This window comes from Sorex araneus, chromosome 5, assembly GCF_027595985.1.
Source record: "Sorex araneus isolate mSorAra2 chromosome 5, mSorAra2.pri, whole genome shotgun sequence".
Classification (NCBI taxonomy): domain Eukaryota; kingdom Metazoa; phylum Chordata; class Mammalia; order Eulipotyphla; family Soricidae; genus Sorex; species Sorex araneus.
Window position 1 is genome coordinate 60,133,406 of NC_073306.1, and position 17,083 is coordinate 60,150,488.

Below are 17,083 nucleotides of genomic sequence, written 5' to 3' on the forward strand. Positions count from 1 at the left end.
CTCACCCGCCTCCCCTCTGGGGTGCCCCGAGTGAAAACAGCCTGGCGCAGAGTCCCATATCAAGTAATTGATATTCAATAATTTTAAAATATATGAAATTCAAGTATATATGTTATTCAGTGTATGTTTTGCCATAAGCAAAGGGATGATCATCATTTGAAAAAAAAGAAGAAAAAAACACGCACTTAAAATAAAAGTGCGCATTAGGGAAACTTAAGGTCTATATACTTGTCTGATTTATGTGTAAAAGTAATAGTTCAGGAGCCGTAGCGATAGTGAAGCAGGTAGGGTGTCTTGCACTCAGAAGACCCGAGTTCAATCCCCGGCATCCCATATGGTCCCCTAGCACTGGCAGGAGTAATTCATGAGTGCAGAGCCAGGAGTAACCCCTGAGTATCACTGGGTATGACCTTCCAAAAAAAAGTAATGGTCCAATCCAGTACAACCTGAAATACATCAGTAGTGATTCAGATTCTCTTTATCTTTAGAACAATTGAAAGGATTTGCATAAGTTTTATGAAATAAGAGTGTGCTACCACTTTTTGAGAAACAGTTTGGATTTGACATGGATATGGGAAGAGGCAATGGTTTAACTATCTCCTGACCTTACTGATACATTCTCAGTAAGACATTCATTCAGCATGTTCATTCTCCTCAGGTAAGTTTTGACCAAATCGATGAGAGATTTAAAGTGCAAGTTGAACCCTCTATCAACTATGGGTACCAATGAGGCTAGCCTTAAGTATGACTGAGACCAAGGTTCAGAAACTCTTGCTGATTGCTACTATTTTCACTTAGACATCCACAGTGCTGCTTATGTCATTAAAAAAAAAATACTTTGTCTTATAGGTACATAGCAAAGTTGAGCATAAAGTACAGAGAGTTCTCAAAGTCTGTCTTCCCCACTCTACCTATTCAGTCATCTATAGTGTATATCACAGAATTATATTTCTTATAATTCAGAGCCTACCTTGACACTCCATCATCACTCCATCTTTATAGTTTACATGAACATGCACTCTTAATGTTATGAGAATGTGTACAATGTCCACCAGAGTAGTATCATATAGAGTAGTTTCACTGCCTTCAAAACCTTTGAATATTGACCCTTAATTTTTCCCCTAGCTCTTGAAATCTCTGATCATTTTACCATATTATCATTTTGTCTTTTCCAGAATACAATATAGTTGAATTTATAGTATGTAGTCTTTTCAGATAGCCTTAAAAATCTAAGCAATATGTATTTATAAGTCTCCTCTACGTTCTTTCACAATTTGATGACTCATTATTTTTAGTGATAAGTAATGCTCCATTGTCTGAATGTACTATAGCTTATTTTTTCATTCCTCTATTGAAGGACATCCTAGTTACTTCTATGTTTTGGCAACAGAAAAATAATGTTACTATATACATTTACATGCAGGTTTTTGTTGAAACTAAAATTTCAATTCCTTTGAGTAAATAGCAAGGCTACAATTGCTAGATCATATGTCAAAAGTACATTAATTTTGTATGAAACTCCTAAACTATCTTCCAATGTGGCTGTTGCATTTTGCATTCCCATTAGCAATGAAAAAATGTTTCTATTGCTTCACATTCTTATTAACATTTCATTTTGCTAGTGTACTTGGATTTTGGTCATCCTAATAGGTATTTATAAGTATCTCTTTGTTTTCATGCTTAAGATGATTTTAAAGGTTAAGAATGTCCTTAAGTCTGGAGAGAGAGTGGGGAGGGTGATGTTTGCTTTGGTTGCCTCTAGTCCCCACCACCCTGAGCCCCACGAGGGTGATTTTTTAAAAACTTTTTCTTTTTTTTGCTTTTTGGGTCACACCCAGCAATGCTCAGGGGTTACTCCTGGCTCTGCATCTCCGGAATTACCCCTGGCCGTGCTCAGGGGACCATATGGGATGCTGGGATTCGAACCTGGGTTTGCAAGGCAACCCCCCTACCCGCTGTGCTATCACTCCAGCCCCCCCACCAGGGTGATTTCTGAGCACAGAGCCAGAAGGAAGCCTTGAGCACTGCTGGACATTGAGAGTGACCCCAAGACAAAACAAAGGAATGTTCTAAGAATTCTCTGAGGATTTTCTATATTAAAAAAAAGCAATTTAATAATTGTAAAGGAAATTCTAGTTGTTGGAAAAATTAGTAGAAGGAAAAGAGAGTGAAAATTTAAGGTCTTATTATCATTAATATAACTACTTTTTAAATACATGATGATATAAATTTAAAGGTGATATAAATTGGTAAAGGTGAATAAATAGATTTGTAATTGTATAAGACAATTATTATTTGGATAGTCCTTTAGCCTAAAGCAAAAAAAAAAAGGGCTAGCTAGCTTTCTGAACTTATATTTTCATTTGATAAAAAGTTTTATTTTGGGTTAACAAAATGCAATTACATTTTATGGCTTTAAAATTATTTCAACAGGACTCTTAATCGCCCTCATGATATAACAGGTAAATTTTACTTCTAGCAACAGCTTATTTTGTAATTATCATATGGGAGCATTTTATGAAACCCTCATTTCAATAGATACTGTTGAATTTATCAGAGTTTCCAATTACTGTGTTCTTAGGTAAGGAATTAAGTTATTACACAAACCCAATGATATCTGAGTTTTTATGTATTATAAACTAAGCAGAGAGAAACAAAATCCTATCACATTCTAGAAAATTACATCATTTATTTTTCTAATAGCATTCTATAGAATATCAAAACTGATTTGCTCTCTGCTCCCATTTGTATGGTTAATCAATCCAAAGTCTACATTTATTTCAATGCTTTAACTTGAGTTGGTTTTCTTGTGGGGGGGGATTGTAGAGGAGTGCTCCCGAAGAGTGCTAAGGGGTCTCGGGGTTTACTATAGGCAATATTAACAGTTGAATTGAAAAATTCAATGCTTGACCCAAAGATGTGGTCCTGTTAGGACCCTATGATGTCAGGGTCCACAGACCCATTCAGTGATGTCTGGGGGCCTTTAGGCCAACACCTTATGATGCTGACAATTGAATATGCAATGCCAGAACTCCAAGCAAGTAAAACATGCATGTCTGAGCCGTCTGTTATCTCCCCGACTGCTTTAACTTGAAATTTATATTGTGCTTCACTTAATATTTATTCTAAAGATTGCATGTTCACTAGACTTGTGCAAAACAAATTGATGTAAGCGCCTATTGTGTGTTCAATGAGTATGTGTATTACCATATTCTCTACTACAAAAACTGAAATTTCTCTTATTTGTTTGTTTTGGGCCACACCTAATGGTGTTCAGTATGATTCCTGGTTTGTGCTTGGGGTTCATTCCTGGTAATTAGCAGGGGAACTTGTGTACTTCTGAGGGTTGAATGAGGGTCAGCTGTAAACAAGGCAAGTGACTTTTCTTCTGTACTATCTCTCCATCACTCTTGCTTTTTTGTATATTTAGATATATATAGGAAGAGACCAATGATAAAACAATGAAATGAAATGAAATCAGATGTGGTATTATATCTTATTGTATCTATGTCAGATAACCACAAATCTAATGACTTAAAATAATGCAATTTAATTTTTTTACAGTTTTGAATGTCAGTAGATAAAAATCGGTCTTGCTGGGTAAAAATCAAAGTGTTCAAAGTGTTCTTGTGCCTGCCTTGCTTCTAGAGACTTAAGGGTAAGTGCTATTTTCTTGTCTTTTTAAAATAGCTTAAAATGAGACTGCAAAAAGAAACAAACTACTTGAATGATATTTTAATACAATGTCTTACGTTAAAATTATAATGTTACAAAAGATCATGATTGAGCCAGAGTTGTTGAGATTCATGGTTGGGCATTTGTACTATGCTTCCAAATTTAGAATCTTTTAGATTTGTTCCCTTAATAAAACTTAAAGGTTCTCTCATCTGAAGTTATTGATACTAGAATAGACACTTAGTGACCCTACTGAACCATATTCTTTCTGCAACCTGAAATCTTGTAAGTGAAAGTTCCTTGTTGCTTGTATTCTCTATAGATGTTGACCTGAAAAGTCAGACATAATGAGAGCATTGCTGAAGTAGTAACCCTGTCATTTTTATAAGTTTCAGCCAATAGTTTCCTGATATCAGCAACAGATTCAACAAATATAACAAGAGACGCTCCTGAAATCCTATGACCTCAATAGAGAGTGAAAGTAATGAATGCATTTACTCCAGAGAGATGGTGTGAGAAAAGCAGCAAATATTTGGAAAGTTGAAGTTTTTATAAGAGGCAGATGCATAGATTCAGTACCTGACTGAAATTAATTGTCAAACAATAAATGTGAAGAGCATTAAATGTGATGGGTCTTAAATTCATTTATAGATTTGATACAGATGTTCAAGATTTAGTCATTCTAATATCCCAGACTTCTTAAGATTTGCAATATGTCATTGGAAAAATAAAATACGGGAAGGTAGTATGTAGTGATCACTCAAAAACTGATTTTGGAATAATCTCCCTATTTAAAATTATTTATTATTTGTTTTTGTACCATACCCAGCAATGATCAGGCTATTTCTGGCTCTGTGCTCAGGAATGATATCTGAAAGTGCTCAGGGGATTATATGTGGTACTGGGGATTTTGAGCTAGAGTTATAGTTCCTGCACTGCTGCAAGGCAAGTTTTACCTCTTAGACAATCTCTCTGTCTGCCAAAGGTATTATGGGTTTTACATTTTAGTGCCACCCTACCTCCCTTTTTCTTGGTCATTGAGACACATCTGGCAGTGCTCATGGCCTACTCCTGGCATTGTGCTCAAGGCTAATCCTAGCAGGGCTTGGCTCAAGAGATATAGGTGGTTTTGGAGATGGTCCCTGGGTTGCTTGTGTGCAAGGCAAGTGCTCTACTATCAGTACATCTCTCTGGTCCTTACATTTTATTATTATTATTATAGTTTAGGTAATATGGATTCAATAGGGCTTACGTTTAGTGTTTAAGTATTTATGTACAAAGCTGTGACTCACTGTCACTGGAGTGCCTATGACCACCACTCTTAGCCTTTTGTCACCTCTGGTCCAATTTTCCTTCACCTTACCCTAACCCTTATTTGTTTATTAACAGCTATGATTTTGGTGCATATCACCTTGTGTTAGTCATGGGCATGTTATATCATCTTTCTGTACACTTTCCATATACAAAATGTACAAAATAATCACCCTAATGTGATACAGATTCTGTGAGAAACATGCAAATATAGAGTGAAATATGCAGCAAAATGTTCACTCATGATAAATATAAGTCTATAATACAGATTATTATTTTTTAAATAATAAAAATGTAAAGGTATTGCTTATAATTGACTTTAAGTAATAATGTAAACATATTCCTTTTAATGCTAGACATAAGTTGTCTTGACCAATAACATTAATATCAAAATGGAAAGTGAGATTCACTGAGACTACTTTCAAATATGGACATTTTGAAAACTTCATTTCTTTTGCTAAATCAGCACATGAGGAAGTCAATGCAAGGAGACATTATTTTGGTAGAAATTAAATACCAGTATGTTAGCGGTCCAGTGAAATACACAGAAAAATTTGAAATAGGAAAAAAGTTGTTTAGTTTGAATTATTATCAACTATTATATTAGCTACCTTTATACTATTTTTGTGCCCTCATATCTTTGCCATATCCTTCTGAATAGAGTGTAAGTGTCCCTTTGTTTTACCACAAAATTCATTTTTATTTTTGTCACATGTCTTTCATTTTAGTGACCTTTTATTTTATTGAATGGCATAGATTTACAACTTTTTAAATGTGCATCAATTTATATTTAACATCTATATTTTCTACATTAAGATCATTATCAAAAGTATACTTTTATCCAGTATAAATATAGTTTTTGTGAGTCTGTCTAAAAAATAGTCAAAGGAAATCAGAAGAGTGGCTAGAGAGATAAGAGTACCATTTTACCCACTATTCATCTCTCTTATCTGCTTTCTCTTAATAACAGATTATTAAGTTAATTCTGTGAAGGGTGTTGTGATTAATTCCACTGTTTAAGAATTTTTTTTTATCATAGTTTGAGTTCAGTCTTTACACTAGTGTTAAAAGATACAGGTATACAAAGTTACTACATCCCACTACCATCAGAATGCCCATAATTTTTCATCATTGTCCCTATGTCACTTCCAGTCATTCCCCACCCAGTCTTGCCTCTTAGCTTTGGTCATCAGTATTCGAATCAAAAGTCAAGGTTTCTCTTTGTTTAATAATATATTTTCTCTTGTTTTATTTCACTGTGCACAGCAGATGAATGAGACCATCCAGTTTTTTGTCCCCCTCTTGGATATGTGTGTGTATGTGTGTGTGTGCATATATTTCAACCTCATATATATTTGTATATCTATCTATCTATCTATCTATCTATCTATCTATCTATCTATCTATCTATCTATCTATCTATCATCTCTCTACCACAACTTCTTTCTTAATTCATCTAATGTTAGTCAATAGGTTGTTTCTCTATCATGGCTATTGTACTAAGTGCTGCAATGAATACCCATTGATGAGCACCATCTGGACTGTACCAGATGCCTGCCAGGCCCAGCAGCAGAATGGAGAGTTCCCATTGTTCTGCCCTCCAATTCTGTTAAAGAACTATTCACTGTACCGCTATGTCACTGTCAATCCCATTGATCAACGATTCTCTTGAGCGTGCACCAATAACATCTCCATTCGTCCTAGCCCTGAGATTTTAGCAGCCTCTCTTTACTCATTCTTCCCAGCAGTATGGCATTGGAGGCTCTTTCAGGGTAAGGGGAATGAGACCCATCATTGTTACTGTATTTGGCATATCGAATACGCCACAGAGATCTTGCCAGGCTCTGCTGTGTGGGCAGGATGCTCTTGATACTTTGCTAGGTTCTCTGAGAGGGAGAACTAGGCATTTGCAGTCGTGCACCCTTGGGAGCGGGAGCGTTGTTTTATAGTCTCTGGATCTTGGCCATTGATGGGATTGCACGGTGCCCGGGCAGTTTGTGGTTATGGCTGCTAAGCTACTGGAAAATGAGGAGTCTGGGTGGAAGAGGCCCAGTCCTGATCCAAGCAGGCTTAGAGAACTCAGCCCTGGGTCCTGCACACCTGGGTTCCTCTGCTGGTTCCTTCATGCATGAAGCTCGTCCGGACATGTGGAGAGGGGTCTTGAGCATGGCTATGGCTGGGTTCCGGAGGTCTTCAGCTGCCCAAGCTCTGCTCGGGGCAGGGAGGGACCTGCCCTGCTCCAAGGGGCTCCGGTGAAGACAGCCAGGCATGGGGACAAGAGAGTTTTCCAAAGAATTATAATAATAATAGTTATTATCACTATCATTATTAATAACGTCATTAAAATAATCAATAATATTTATCAATATTACAATATAATAATTATTAATGATAACAATTATCATTATTGTATATTTATATAATTATCGTTATTATTATAATTGTTATTATTTAGTGTTAAATTAAAGAGGATTTTCTGTTTCAAGCTCATGCAGTAAACACCTGTTAGTAAGACTCCTTAACTGTTACCTCTAGGTACCAGACTGTCTTCTAAAGTATCAGGAAAGACACTTCTCATTTATATTTAATTAATATAAACATATCAATGTCATATACACAAGGACTTTTCCATTTATGTTAGAGAATTATTTTCTTAAAATATAGGGTAAAATTTCAGACAAAAAGGAATCATAGAATTAATAGAGTGCAATTGGCACAAAAAATTTGGTACTCTTGGTCTGTAGTGACCTTGATTTGTTTTATGCTTAGTTCCTCAGACTGTTCTCTCTATGATATCTAGTAATGGAGTCAGATATGTCAGAAGAAAAAAAAAGTAAAAAATGCAGATAATATTTTTCTGTTTTTGGACTACACCTGGAAATGGTCAGGACTTACTCCAGGCTGTGTACTCAGGGATCAATCCTGACTGGGGAATATGGGATGCTGGGAATCAAACCCAGGTTGTCTTCATGCAAGGTAAGAATCCTATTAGCTGTACTATAGCTCTGCCCTCATATGGAATTAATTTATGATAGAAATTTCTCATTATTATTAAACCAGATACAGAGTTTTACTGATCTGAATACCAAAGGGAAAAGGTAAATTATGAAGTTGCATTATTTTGTGAAGCAGCTTGTGAGTTTACTATAGGTTGCAAGACTATATTGGTATGCTTTTTCTTAAAGCTTAGTTATTATTTCTTGTCATCATAAAGTACAAAGTGTTGCTTTTATCTGCCATATTCTATCTTATAACATTTGAGCTGGAAGAAGAAAATATATTCTTTGAATTTTACAGCTTCTTGATGAAATTGTGACTGTCAACCTAAAGTTTATGTCATGATTATTGGCTGTTTTTAGTATCACATGAAAAATTTCTATAGAAAATTCAATAGTTTTGGGCGTTTAACCAGCAAATATGATTGCAAAAGCCAAATACTAGGAGAAGAACCCTGTTGATATAAAAGCAGAGTTGGATTAGAAATGCAGTTTTAAGATAAAAATAATGCTAATTTATTTATATTTATAAAGTGTTTTTGTAATATATTTCTGCTATACAACTGGAGAATGTTTACTATCCTGTTAGTTTTTTGTTTTCATAAATTTTCACCATAGTTAGGATGATCATGTGATTTATTGTCCACCACAGAATACTTTGAGAATGGAAAGGGAGCTATTAATTATTATGCCAGATCAACAGATGCAAACTGGACCTGTTCAGTGCTACGTCCCATGGACCAAATCCAGGCCACCACCTGTTATTTACAGAATGAGGTTTACATTTTCAATGGTTGGGTAAAATCCAGAGTAGAATAACATTTTGTGTGATGTGCAAATTATACAAATTTGTTTTTATTAATAAAATTTTGTCGAAACACAATCAAGTCTAACCATTTAGTGTTGTTTTGGCTTCTTTTATGTTTCAATAAAAGAGCTGAACACCCTATATTGTCTAGCATATTTACTGTTTTCATCTTAGCTCAAAAATTGTATAGACCTGATGTGGAATAATTCTAGCAATAATCTAATGTGTTTAGTTGTTTCAATAGTACAGGATGCTTTTTAATATTTGCTATGAAATGGTACATCTGCAAATTTTCTTATCTTTATTATTTTATGTATTATGATACTGATGTTCATGTGGATATTTCTGGCAATATAATTATCTACTTTAAAGTTTCCCTTTAACTAAAACCCTGCCAGGTTACATTTTTGGCTCTACCATAAAGCAGTGATCTTCTTCCAGTAGATCTTCTAGTCCTTCAATCCTGTGCTTTCTGCATGCAATTATTCAAGCTGTTAATTCATGAACGCAAATGTAATTTGGTCCATTGTGTTAAAAAAGGATTTGCATAAGACAGAGGGTAAATTTGCAGTCAGGTATAATGTGGGTTTTTCTTCAAGAACCAACCTGCTTTCATTTTCTCTGACAAAAACTTATTAGGCAACCTTGAAAAGAGTTTTGGGTTTTTGTCTAAATGCTTTTAAAAAGTGTGGGGTAGAGCAATATTTTATAATAACCTCATTCTGTCTCTTTAGTATTGAATCAAAGGAATTACTGGAATTATACCTCATTGTCCAGTTGACCAGATAAATTTCCCCTTTAAAATGAGCCATTTATTTGTTGGCTAATTAACAAGCCATGTGCTCTCAGTAGTTGGCACAAGTGCTTTGACCCATTTGCAACATTGCTGTCTATTACTTATTAATATTATGCTTATTATGACTGAATGGTTTTGGGTCTCTATTTTTCAGATTTGGTTAGATCTGCCAGTAGACTCATGTGGCATATTCATGAGAAGGAGAAAGAATGCAACAATCATCTAGATCTGGAAATTAAATAAATTCGAAGTTAAACTAGCAGAAGAATAACAACAGATGCATTGTTCTTGTACCTTCAGTTTTATGAATTAGATATCCAAATGCTGGGTTTTGTGAAATATGGCCCTGTTAGCAAATGGCAGCTCATGTAGGCTGGAAACCTGATAGGAGTGAAGCCTGAATTAATATTTCTCCTTGACACCGAAAATGTGCCATTCCTATCTTTTCATTTACAAAACAAACTAACATAAAATAATTCTAGGTGTTAGTTTTAAAAACAACCCTTCATGTATGGGGTACTCTCAAACTATTCAGTTCATATGTCAACCCTAATTAAACCCTAACTCAGAACTCATTAAAATCTGGCTCAATGGCTTAACACCTTTCATAGCAGTGAACCTTTAGATAAAAAACACTGTACCTTCCATTTTTTTCCCTTTTCAATTTTTGTTGTCTAATTAATAGAAACCATTAATTTGGAGGAATGAATTTCAAATGGAATGAATAGCATTCACTTCGTATAATTCTCTAAAGATCTTCTACACCATAATCAAGGTGAAAGAAAAACTGGTTATTACAAATGTCCTGAGCTGATTGAACTGTATATTTAAAATCATTTATTCTGTTGTAATTAGAAAAAGTAAAATGTATAACAAGGTAAAATTAAGTGGATTATGGAATATACTGTTTAATGACCCCCAGGAAGAATTTTTTTTACTTGAGTTCCAAAGTTTCTATTTGTCAAAGAGAAATAAAACTACTTTTAAAAATTATGTTATGGGACTTTTACTAAACTAGGATGCTTTAAGACTTCACCAATTTGGTGGTTACTGGGAATTTGTTGAGCAGATGTAGCAGACATTATAAATAAATATATATATGAGATAAATAATGCAGTCTTGTTTTTCATAGAAAATCAGGAGAAAATCTAATTGGACAAATAATTGAGAAAGAATACAGGTTTTCTCTGAAGGCAGAAATCAGAGATATTTTCACATCCCTATCAAAGTGGTTTTCATTGAATTCCAAAAAATACTTTAAGAAGACACTTATATACACAAAAGTCTGACTTTTTGCAGATATGTATTAATCCATTCAGGCCAATGTAAACATTTTCCAAGACTGAATAATTTAGAGGTGCAGGAACTGAATATCAAAATTCTGCCAGTTTCAGCATCTGGTGAGGGCCACTTCTGGCTTTTGGGGGCTATGTTTTCACATCCAGAAAGAGGTGAGAGAATTCCCTCAATGTCTTTTATAAGTGCAATAATCTCAGCCTTGAGTTTTCCACTTTAGTGAGCTAGTTGCTTTCCAAAGTCCTCATCTCTGGAAACCATCCATTGGGGATTAGAATTTCAGCACACACAAAAATGCATTTTGAGGGGACAAATATTTAAATGATGACAAGGTTGTAATTACCTTGACAATTTACAAGGAAGTCATTATATTAGCTTTTCGTAGGTTGTTCATTAGAGGTTAAAATCAATATTTAACAAGTCTGGAGAGATAGTACAGGGGTTTGGAGGCTTGCCTTGCATGCAGTTAACCCTGGTTGGATCCCTGGCACCATGTGGTCTCTTGAGCCTGGCTGAGAACTGGAAGTAGCTGCTGAGTCCTTTCAAGGTATAGTGCACCACCAGCACCCCTCCAAATAAATAAAATCCCTCGTAAAGAAGTCATGATAGTAATCAGAGCTAAAAATTAGAGGTAATCATCTAAAGTAGTTATTTAAAGAGATATAAACAATCTTACTCCTTATTGTTTTATTGTGGGAAACCTCCATTAAGGAATTTAGGGTCTATTTATGCCTGTAATGTTTTAGCTCCTTATCCTTAACCCTAAAGGATAAGATGTTTCTATATTAAGTCTCTAAATAAACTTAAGTTTTTGCTTGGAGGCCACACCTGGTGGTGCTCAGGGATTCCTCCTAGCTCTGTGCACTGAAGTGACTCCTGGCAGTGGCCAGGGGTGTATATGCAAAGCCAGGGATTGAACCAGAATCAGTGGCACACAAAGCAAGCACATTAATCCCTGCACTGCATCACCAGTTTAATCCCAGTTTAATAAATTGGCATTTCCAGTTTAATCTCTTCCCAGAATCATTCTTTTTGTTTTGCTGTTTTATTTTTTTTTGGGGGGGGTCTCACACCTAGTGTTGCTCAAGATTTACTCTGGGCTCTGTGCTCACAGATCACTCCTAGAGGGCATGGGGGCTCATATGAGGTGCCAAGGATTAAATCCAGGCTGGTCCATGCAAGGCAAGTGCCTTACCCACTGTGCTGTCTCTCCCATGCCCAGAATTATTTTTTCAGCTGAGTTAATACTAGCAGCTAAAGTCTGGAGTGCTGTAATAAGGAAAACTAGTCAGGAACTTAATGCAATGACATCAACACCCTATAACTTTTGTACTCATTTTAAGATTGTTCCTGAATCTTCTGCATAAAAAAAAATCATGCACTAGTCATTCACCCATAAATTCAGAAGGTAATCTAATTCAAAAACTTTGTACTTTTATCAAAGAGAAATTCATATTGTCACAGGATGCAGGGTTCTAATGCTTAAGCATCTCATTAAGGACCCATGGTTTACTTCAGTGATACTATGAATTATTAGTTAATGTTTAAAAATTTATAAGAATGCATTACAATACTTTTCTGTATCCCAGAGTCTTTAACATTTAACAAGATTTGTATGGGCATATAACAATGAGGACAGAATTTCACAAGCTACGAAGGGGAAGGCATGGGAAAAGAATATTATGGGCAAGACAGATGAGAAACATATTTCAAGAAAGCATGGTTCTAAGCTGAAGTCAGAGAGTTTTTTTTTTATTTCTTCAAGATTAGATTGCTAATGTTTTTTACTTGTGAAAATGAAGTTGTATATACAAAATAATAGTTCTCTAAAAGTAGAATTTTTAAAACCACAATGCATTTCACAGAAGCTTCCAAAGACTTTCTTGTTATCATCAGCATCTCTATAACAAAACCTTCAAACAACTCAAACAATGGCAGGAATCCATTCTTTTCTAATCAGATTGGTTTTTCTTTCTGAGTTTGCAACTAGTCTTCACTGCTAGGCCTTTCTTGCAGCCTGAAGGAGTCAAATACTAATGTCTGAATCACTAGCTGTCGGATAATGAATGATTTATTGTTTGTCAAAGAGAAATGAAACTTTACTTCTTAAAAACATGTATGGGACATGTTATGTGATTTATAACTTTATATTTATATGTAACTTTCAGTCCTGGATCAAAAAATCAAAGGAATGAACAAAGTGCAGAATATAGGTGTTTAAAGGCCTTTTTGTTTTGTTTTGGTGTTTTGGACTACAATTGGTGGTGCTCAAGGCTTATCTCTGGCTCTGTGCTCTGAAGGGGCTCAGGGGTGCTTACTGTATTGGGTGCCAAAACACAAATCCCGGTCAACTACATGGGTAACCTTGGGATTCCCCACATCTTACTGCCTTTCTCTCTCTTGAAGGCTGGTCCAGAGGGTTACATATTATGTCCAGGACTAAGGTGTCCCCAACTCTGAATTATATACAGTGAACTGAGAAACTACATTTATTATGCTGGGATTAGCAGAGAAAGGAGGTTCAGGTGAAGGGATAGGAGCACCTTCCCTCAGTAGGACGTGACAGAGTGGTTGGGTGCTTGAGCCTAGAAAGAAGGTATATCCTTCTTCCTCCCCTACTCCACAAACAGATTGAGGTCAGCTTACATGACTTATAAGATAGGAAAGTGTCCCAGTTTCTCTGTTGCCGTGGAGTAGCTTCCTGGAAGCTGGCCTGGAACCCCATGCTCTTTACCTACTTGCTCTATACCAGTAGCTGTTGAATTTCTTCACGCATATAACAGAGAAAGTCCACATAGAAAGTTCCCCATTCAGATTCTCACCTTCCACCAGGAAGTGCTTGAAGAGCATCTCCAGCTTGTCCTCCTGTTTTACCACAATAAGCACCATGTATCATGGTCTCTGTACTCAAGCCGTCAGTGAGGCCTCGAATTTTCTTGGACAATGGATTATCCAGAACTGGCAGGACACTCAATCAACTGATAATCTGACTGAAGGAGGAGTTGGTGAATAAGATCTGAACAACACCCTGTTCGATATTCCCTCCCACCCAGAGGAAGAGGTTGAGCTCATTCTCCAGCAAATACATATCCCTGTTGCTTAGATGTTCTTCAGATGCTCAGACTACTTATGGTTCAGTGGTGCTCTCAATGGGAGACTTTGTCAAGTGGTAGGAGCCAAAGATAGAAGATGTTAGTCTTGGCCACATCCATGGAGGTAACCAGTTTTGGACATAGACATTGTCATCCATGGTGACCTTGGCTCTGAGCTGCAAGGCATTACTCTTTAAAACACAGTTCAGGTAAACTGGGAGTAGCTTCATGCACTCAGGAAGGATCAACTGTCCTACAGAGGAGGGCCTGGCACAGGCCAGTAATAGGCCACAATCGGGTCACACTGAGTGATGAACAGACATAGTTGTCAGAGAGCCGTTCACAACCATGCCTCCCCCTTCCACCCACCCCACCATGCCCCCGTGTGCAAACTTCACCATGTAATTGATGAGCATGTCAGTTTCAGTTTTGATACAAGACAGCAGGATGCAGAGTCCAAGGCCATGTTGTGGATGTAGAGGCATAGCTAGCCTGCACAGCTGCTATACAGTTGGACAGGGCAGAACAGTGCCACTCTCTTCATTAAGCTGGTCTTCATGCTTGAGTTCCGCAGTCACTCTCTTGTCCCCATCTGGCCCAGCAGGTACCATATCTGTTTTATTGCTCATGTAGAAAGCCCCAAAGAGAACTACAGTTTGGATATCAGTGCACATTTGAACACATCATCTAAGCCAACAACTGTCTGTATGTCCCAAAACAAATCAATCAGAAATCTTTCCTGGTTGTTCTCTGCCTAAACGCATTAATATTTTAGAAGGACCTACCAGTGAGCTGGGGTACAACAAAGAGAGCAGCCACATCAATATACTGGCTAGTGAAGAGAAAGAGCAGCAGCCTTGGTCCACATACTCTTTCAGGCACCCATCTGAGGCTGGACCAGTTTTTCCTTTATCTGGTATCAATTTCCTGTAATCTCCATGTGTCCATTTCCCTGGTACCTCTGCAACTCACAGGGAGGTATAGAAGAGAAAAACTTCATTGCATGCTCAGCAGCCTTCAGACCCTCCATCCCAGCCTGGATAACCGGGGCAAATTCTACCTCTGTCTCCTTCATGTCAATAACCATTTCTGGAATCTGATGGAGTAAGCTGGTGAGGACTTCCCAAGACATTGATGTTGACCAGGAAGCCATTAAGCAGTGCACAAACCTGTCTGCCACATCAGATATAACTCTCATCTGCGGCTGGGCCAATGAGCTCTTCACAATGCAGACATGGAGAACCTTACTGTAGGTGACAAAACCTAGATTAACTTTGTTGGCTCTTGCCCCACCATCTCTAGGGAGAAACCTTAACAGTGATTTGAGCACCTCACAGACGAGTCTAACAAGATGACTTGTGATGGCATTGTAGGAAATGGATATCATGAAGGGGAATACATGAGGGCTGGGGAACTTATTGTTGCAGTAATCTACAGTGGCCAAGAATTCATAAGAGCCCAGGGATGGCTAAGGATGGTCATTAACACCCGCATGTTTGGCAGTATGGTCCAGATGTTGAAAGTATGGTCCAGATGTTGAAAATACTGAGGAGGAATGTCATTAATACAGCTGCAGATGCATCACTGGTAAAATATTTCTCCATAGAAGAATTGCAGGAAGAGGTACATGTATGCTTTACAGTGATTATAGTACAAAGGACCACATTCCCCATGGCAAGTCTTGCCAGTGGCTTGATGAGACCTGCCTGTGGTATCTGAGCCTGCTTGGCCATATCAGATGTGCGGAGTATATTATATATGTTATTTTATTTCCACATGCATATTTTACTTTGGGGGATAAATTTGATGATATATCAGTCAATCTTACAGAAAACAGGAAGGAGAGTATCTGGACTTTGAGCTTAGTGTCAGCTGACCCACTAAAACACAAATGAATGAGTTCCCAAGGAAAGACACAGACAGAAGCTGGCCCCTGCTTTCCTGTAGAGCTGCTGATCCTGGCTGGGCATTCTGGTCCTCATGATGACTGGGAGGCTACTGTCAGCAGCTTGTCATCCCCATGGCTACACAACCGGCCAGTCACTAGGACTGTGAGGGTGAAACTGATGCCATGACAACCTGTAGTTAACATTAAGTCTCAATTAGGCCTCAGTTTCTGTTTCCCCAGAGCAGGACTTGAAGTTTCTGGTAAACTCCCTGTTGAGTAATTTGCCGAGATAAGGAATTGGGTAGTTGTGTCTGGCTGGTCACCGTCCTTAGAAACTGTTACTAACCATTGTCTAATTGCTGACCACTGTTGTAATAGGACCAATGCTAAAAATAGCCCAGTATATAGACTGCTCTTAACTCTGAACTCTTGTGATTTGGTGTTGGGGTCCTTGTCAAGACTCCACTGCGTTGGATGAGACTTGAACCCTAGCTCGAGCTAGTGCTGGCTTGGGCTAATAATAAAGTTCCATTGCTTTTGCATTTTCATGTGTAGAACTGGGTCTCTCTGCAACTGGAGATCTGAAATTTGGGCACAACAGGACAAGACCAGAAGCATTCACCATAGGACAGATTCTCAGGACACTGAAGGTCCTTGGTGGAAACAAGAGAGAAAAAGGTATGGAGCTTCCCTGAAGTATGAATCTTAGTGAACATGAAAATGTGGTCTTTGGGGCTGGAGCAATAGCACAGCGGGTAGGGTGTTTGCCTTGCATGCGGCCAACCCGGGTTCAACTCCCAACATCCCATATGGTCCCTTGAGCAACACCAGGGGTGATTTCTGAGTGCAGAGCAAGGAGTACTCCAGGTGTGACCCAAAAAGCAAAAAGCCAAAGAAACAAAAAAAAATGTGGTTTTAGGTGGCGGCATTCAGGGAGGAGATGCCTGGTAAGGCATGTCCAGGTAAACCCTGTCACGTGGTAAACCAAGCTTCATATGGAACTCGGTGGAGGTGTTGGGCATGCACTCTTTGGTCAAGGTATTGTCCAAGTACTTTCCCATTCTCTGACCTATAGTCCAGAAGCCAAGATGCAAGGACAGAGCAGTTACTTTCCGGTGCTCCACAGCATCCTCACACAGGCCCAGATCCCAGTCATTCCCCGAGTCCATATCCACCTCCTGCTCATAGCACCCAGAGGTGAAGGCCAGGGAGCCCAGCAGG

General features: G+C 37.7%; 1 pseudogene; it reads right to left on the reverse strand.

Moving 5' to 3' along the window:
• Positions 1-13,625: 13,625 nt before the first annotated feature.
• LOC101558851 (protein transport protein Sec24C-like) lies at positions 13,626-15,725 on the reverse strand (annotated as a pseudogene).
• Between the last annotated feature and the right edge of the window lie 1,358 nt (positions 15,726-17,083).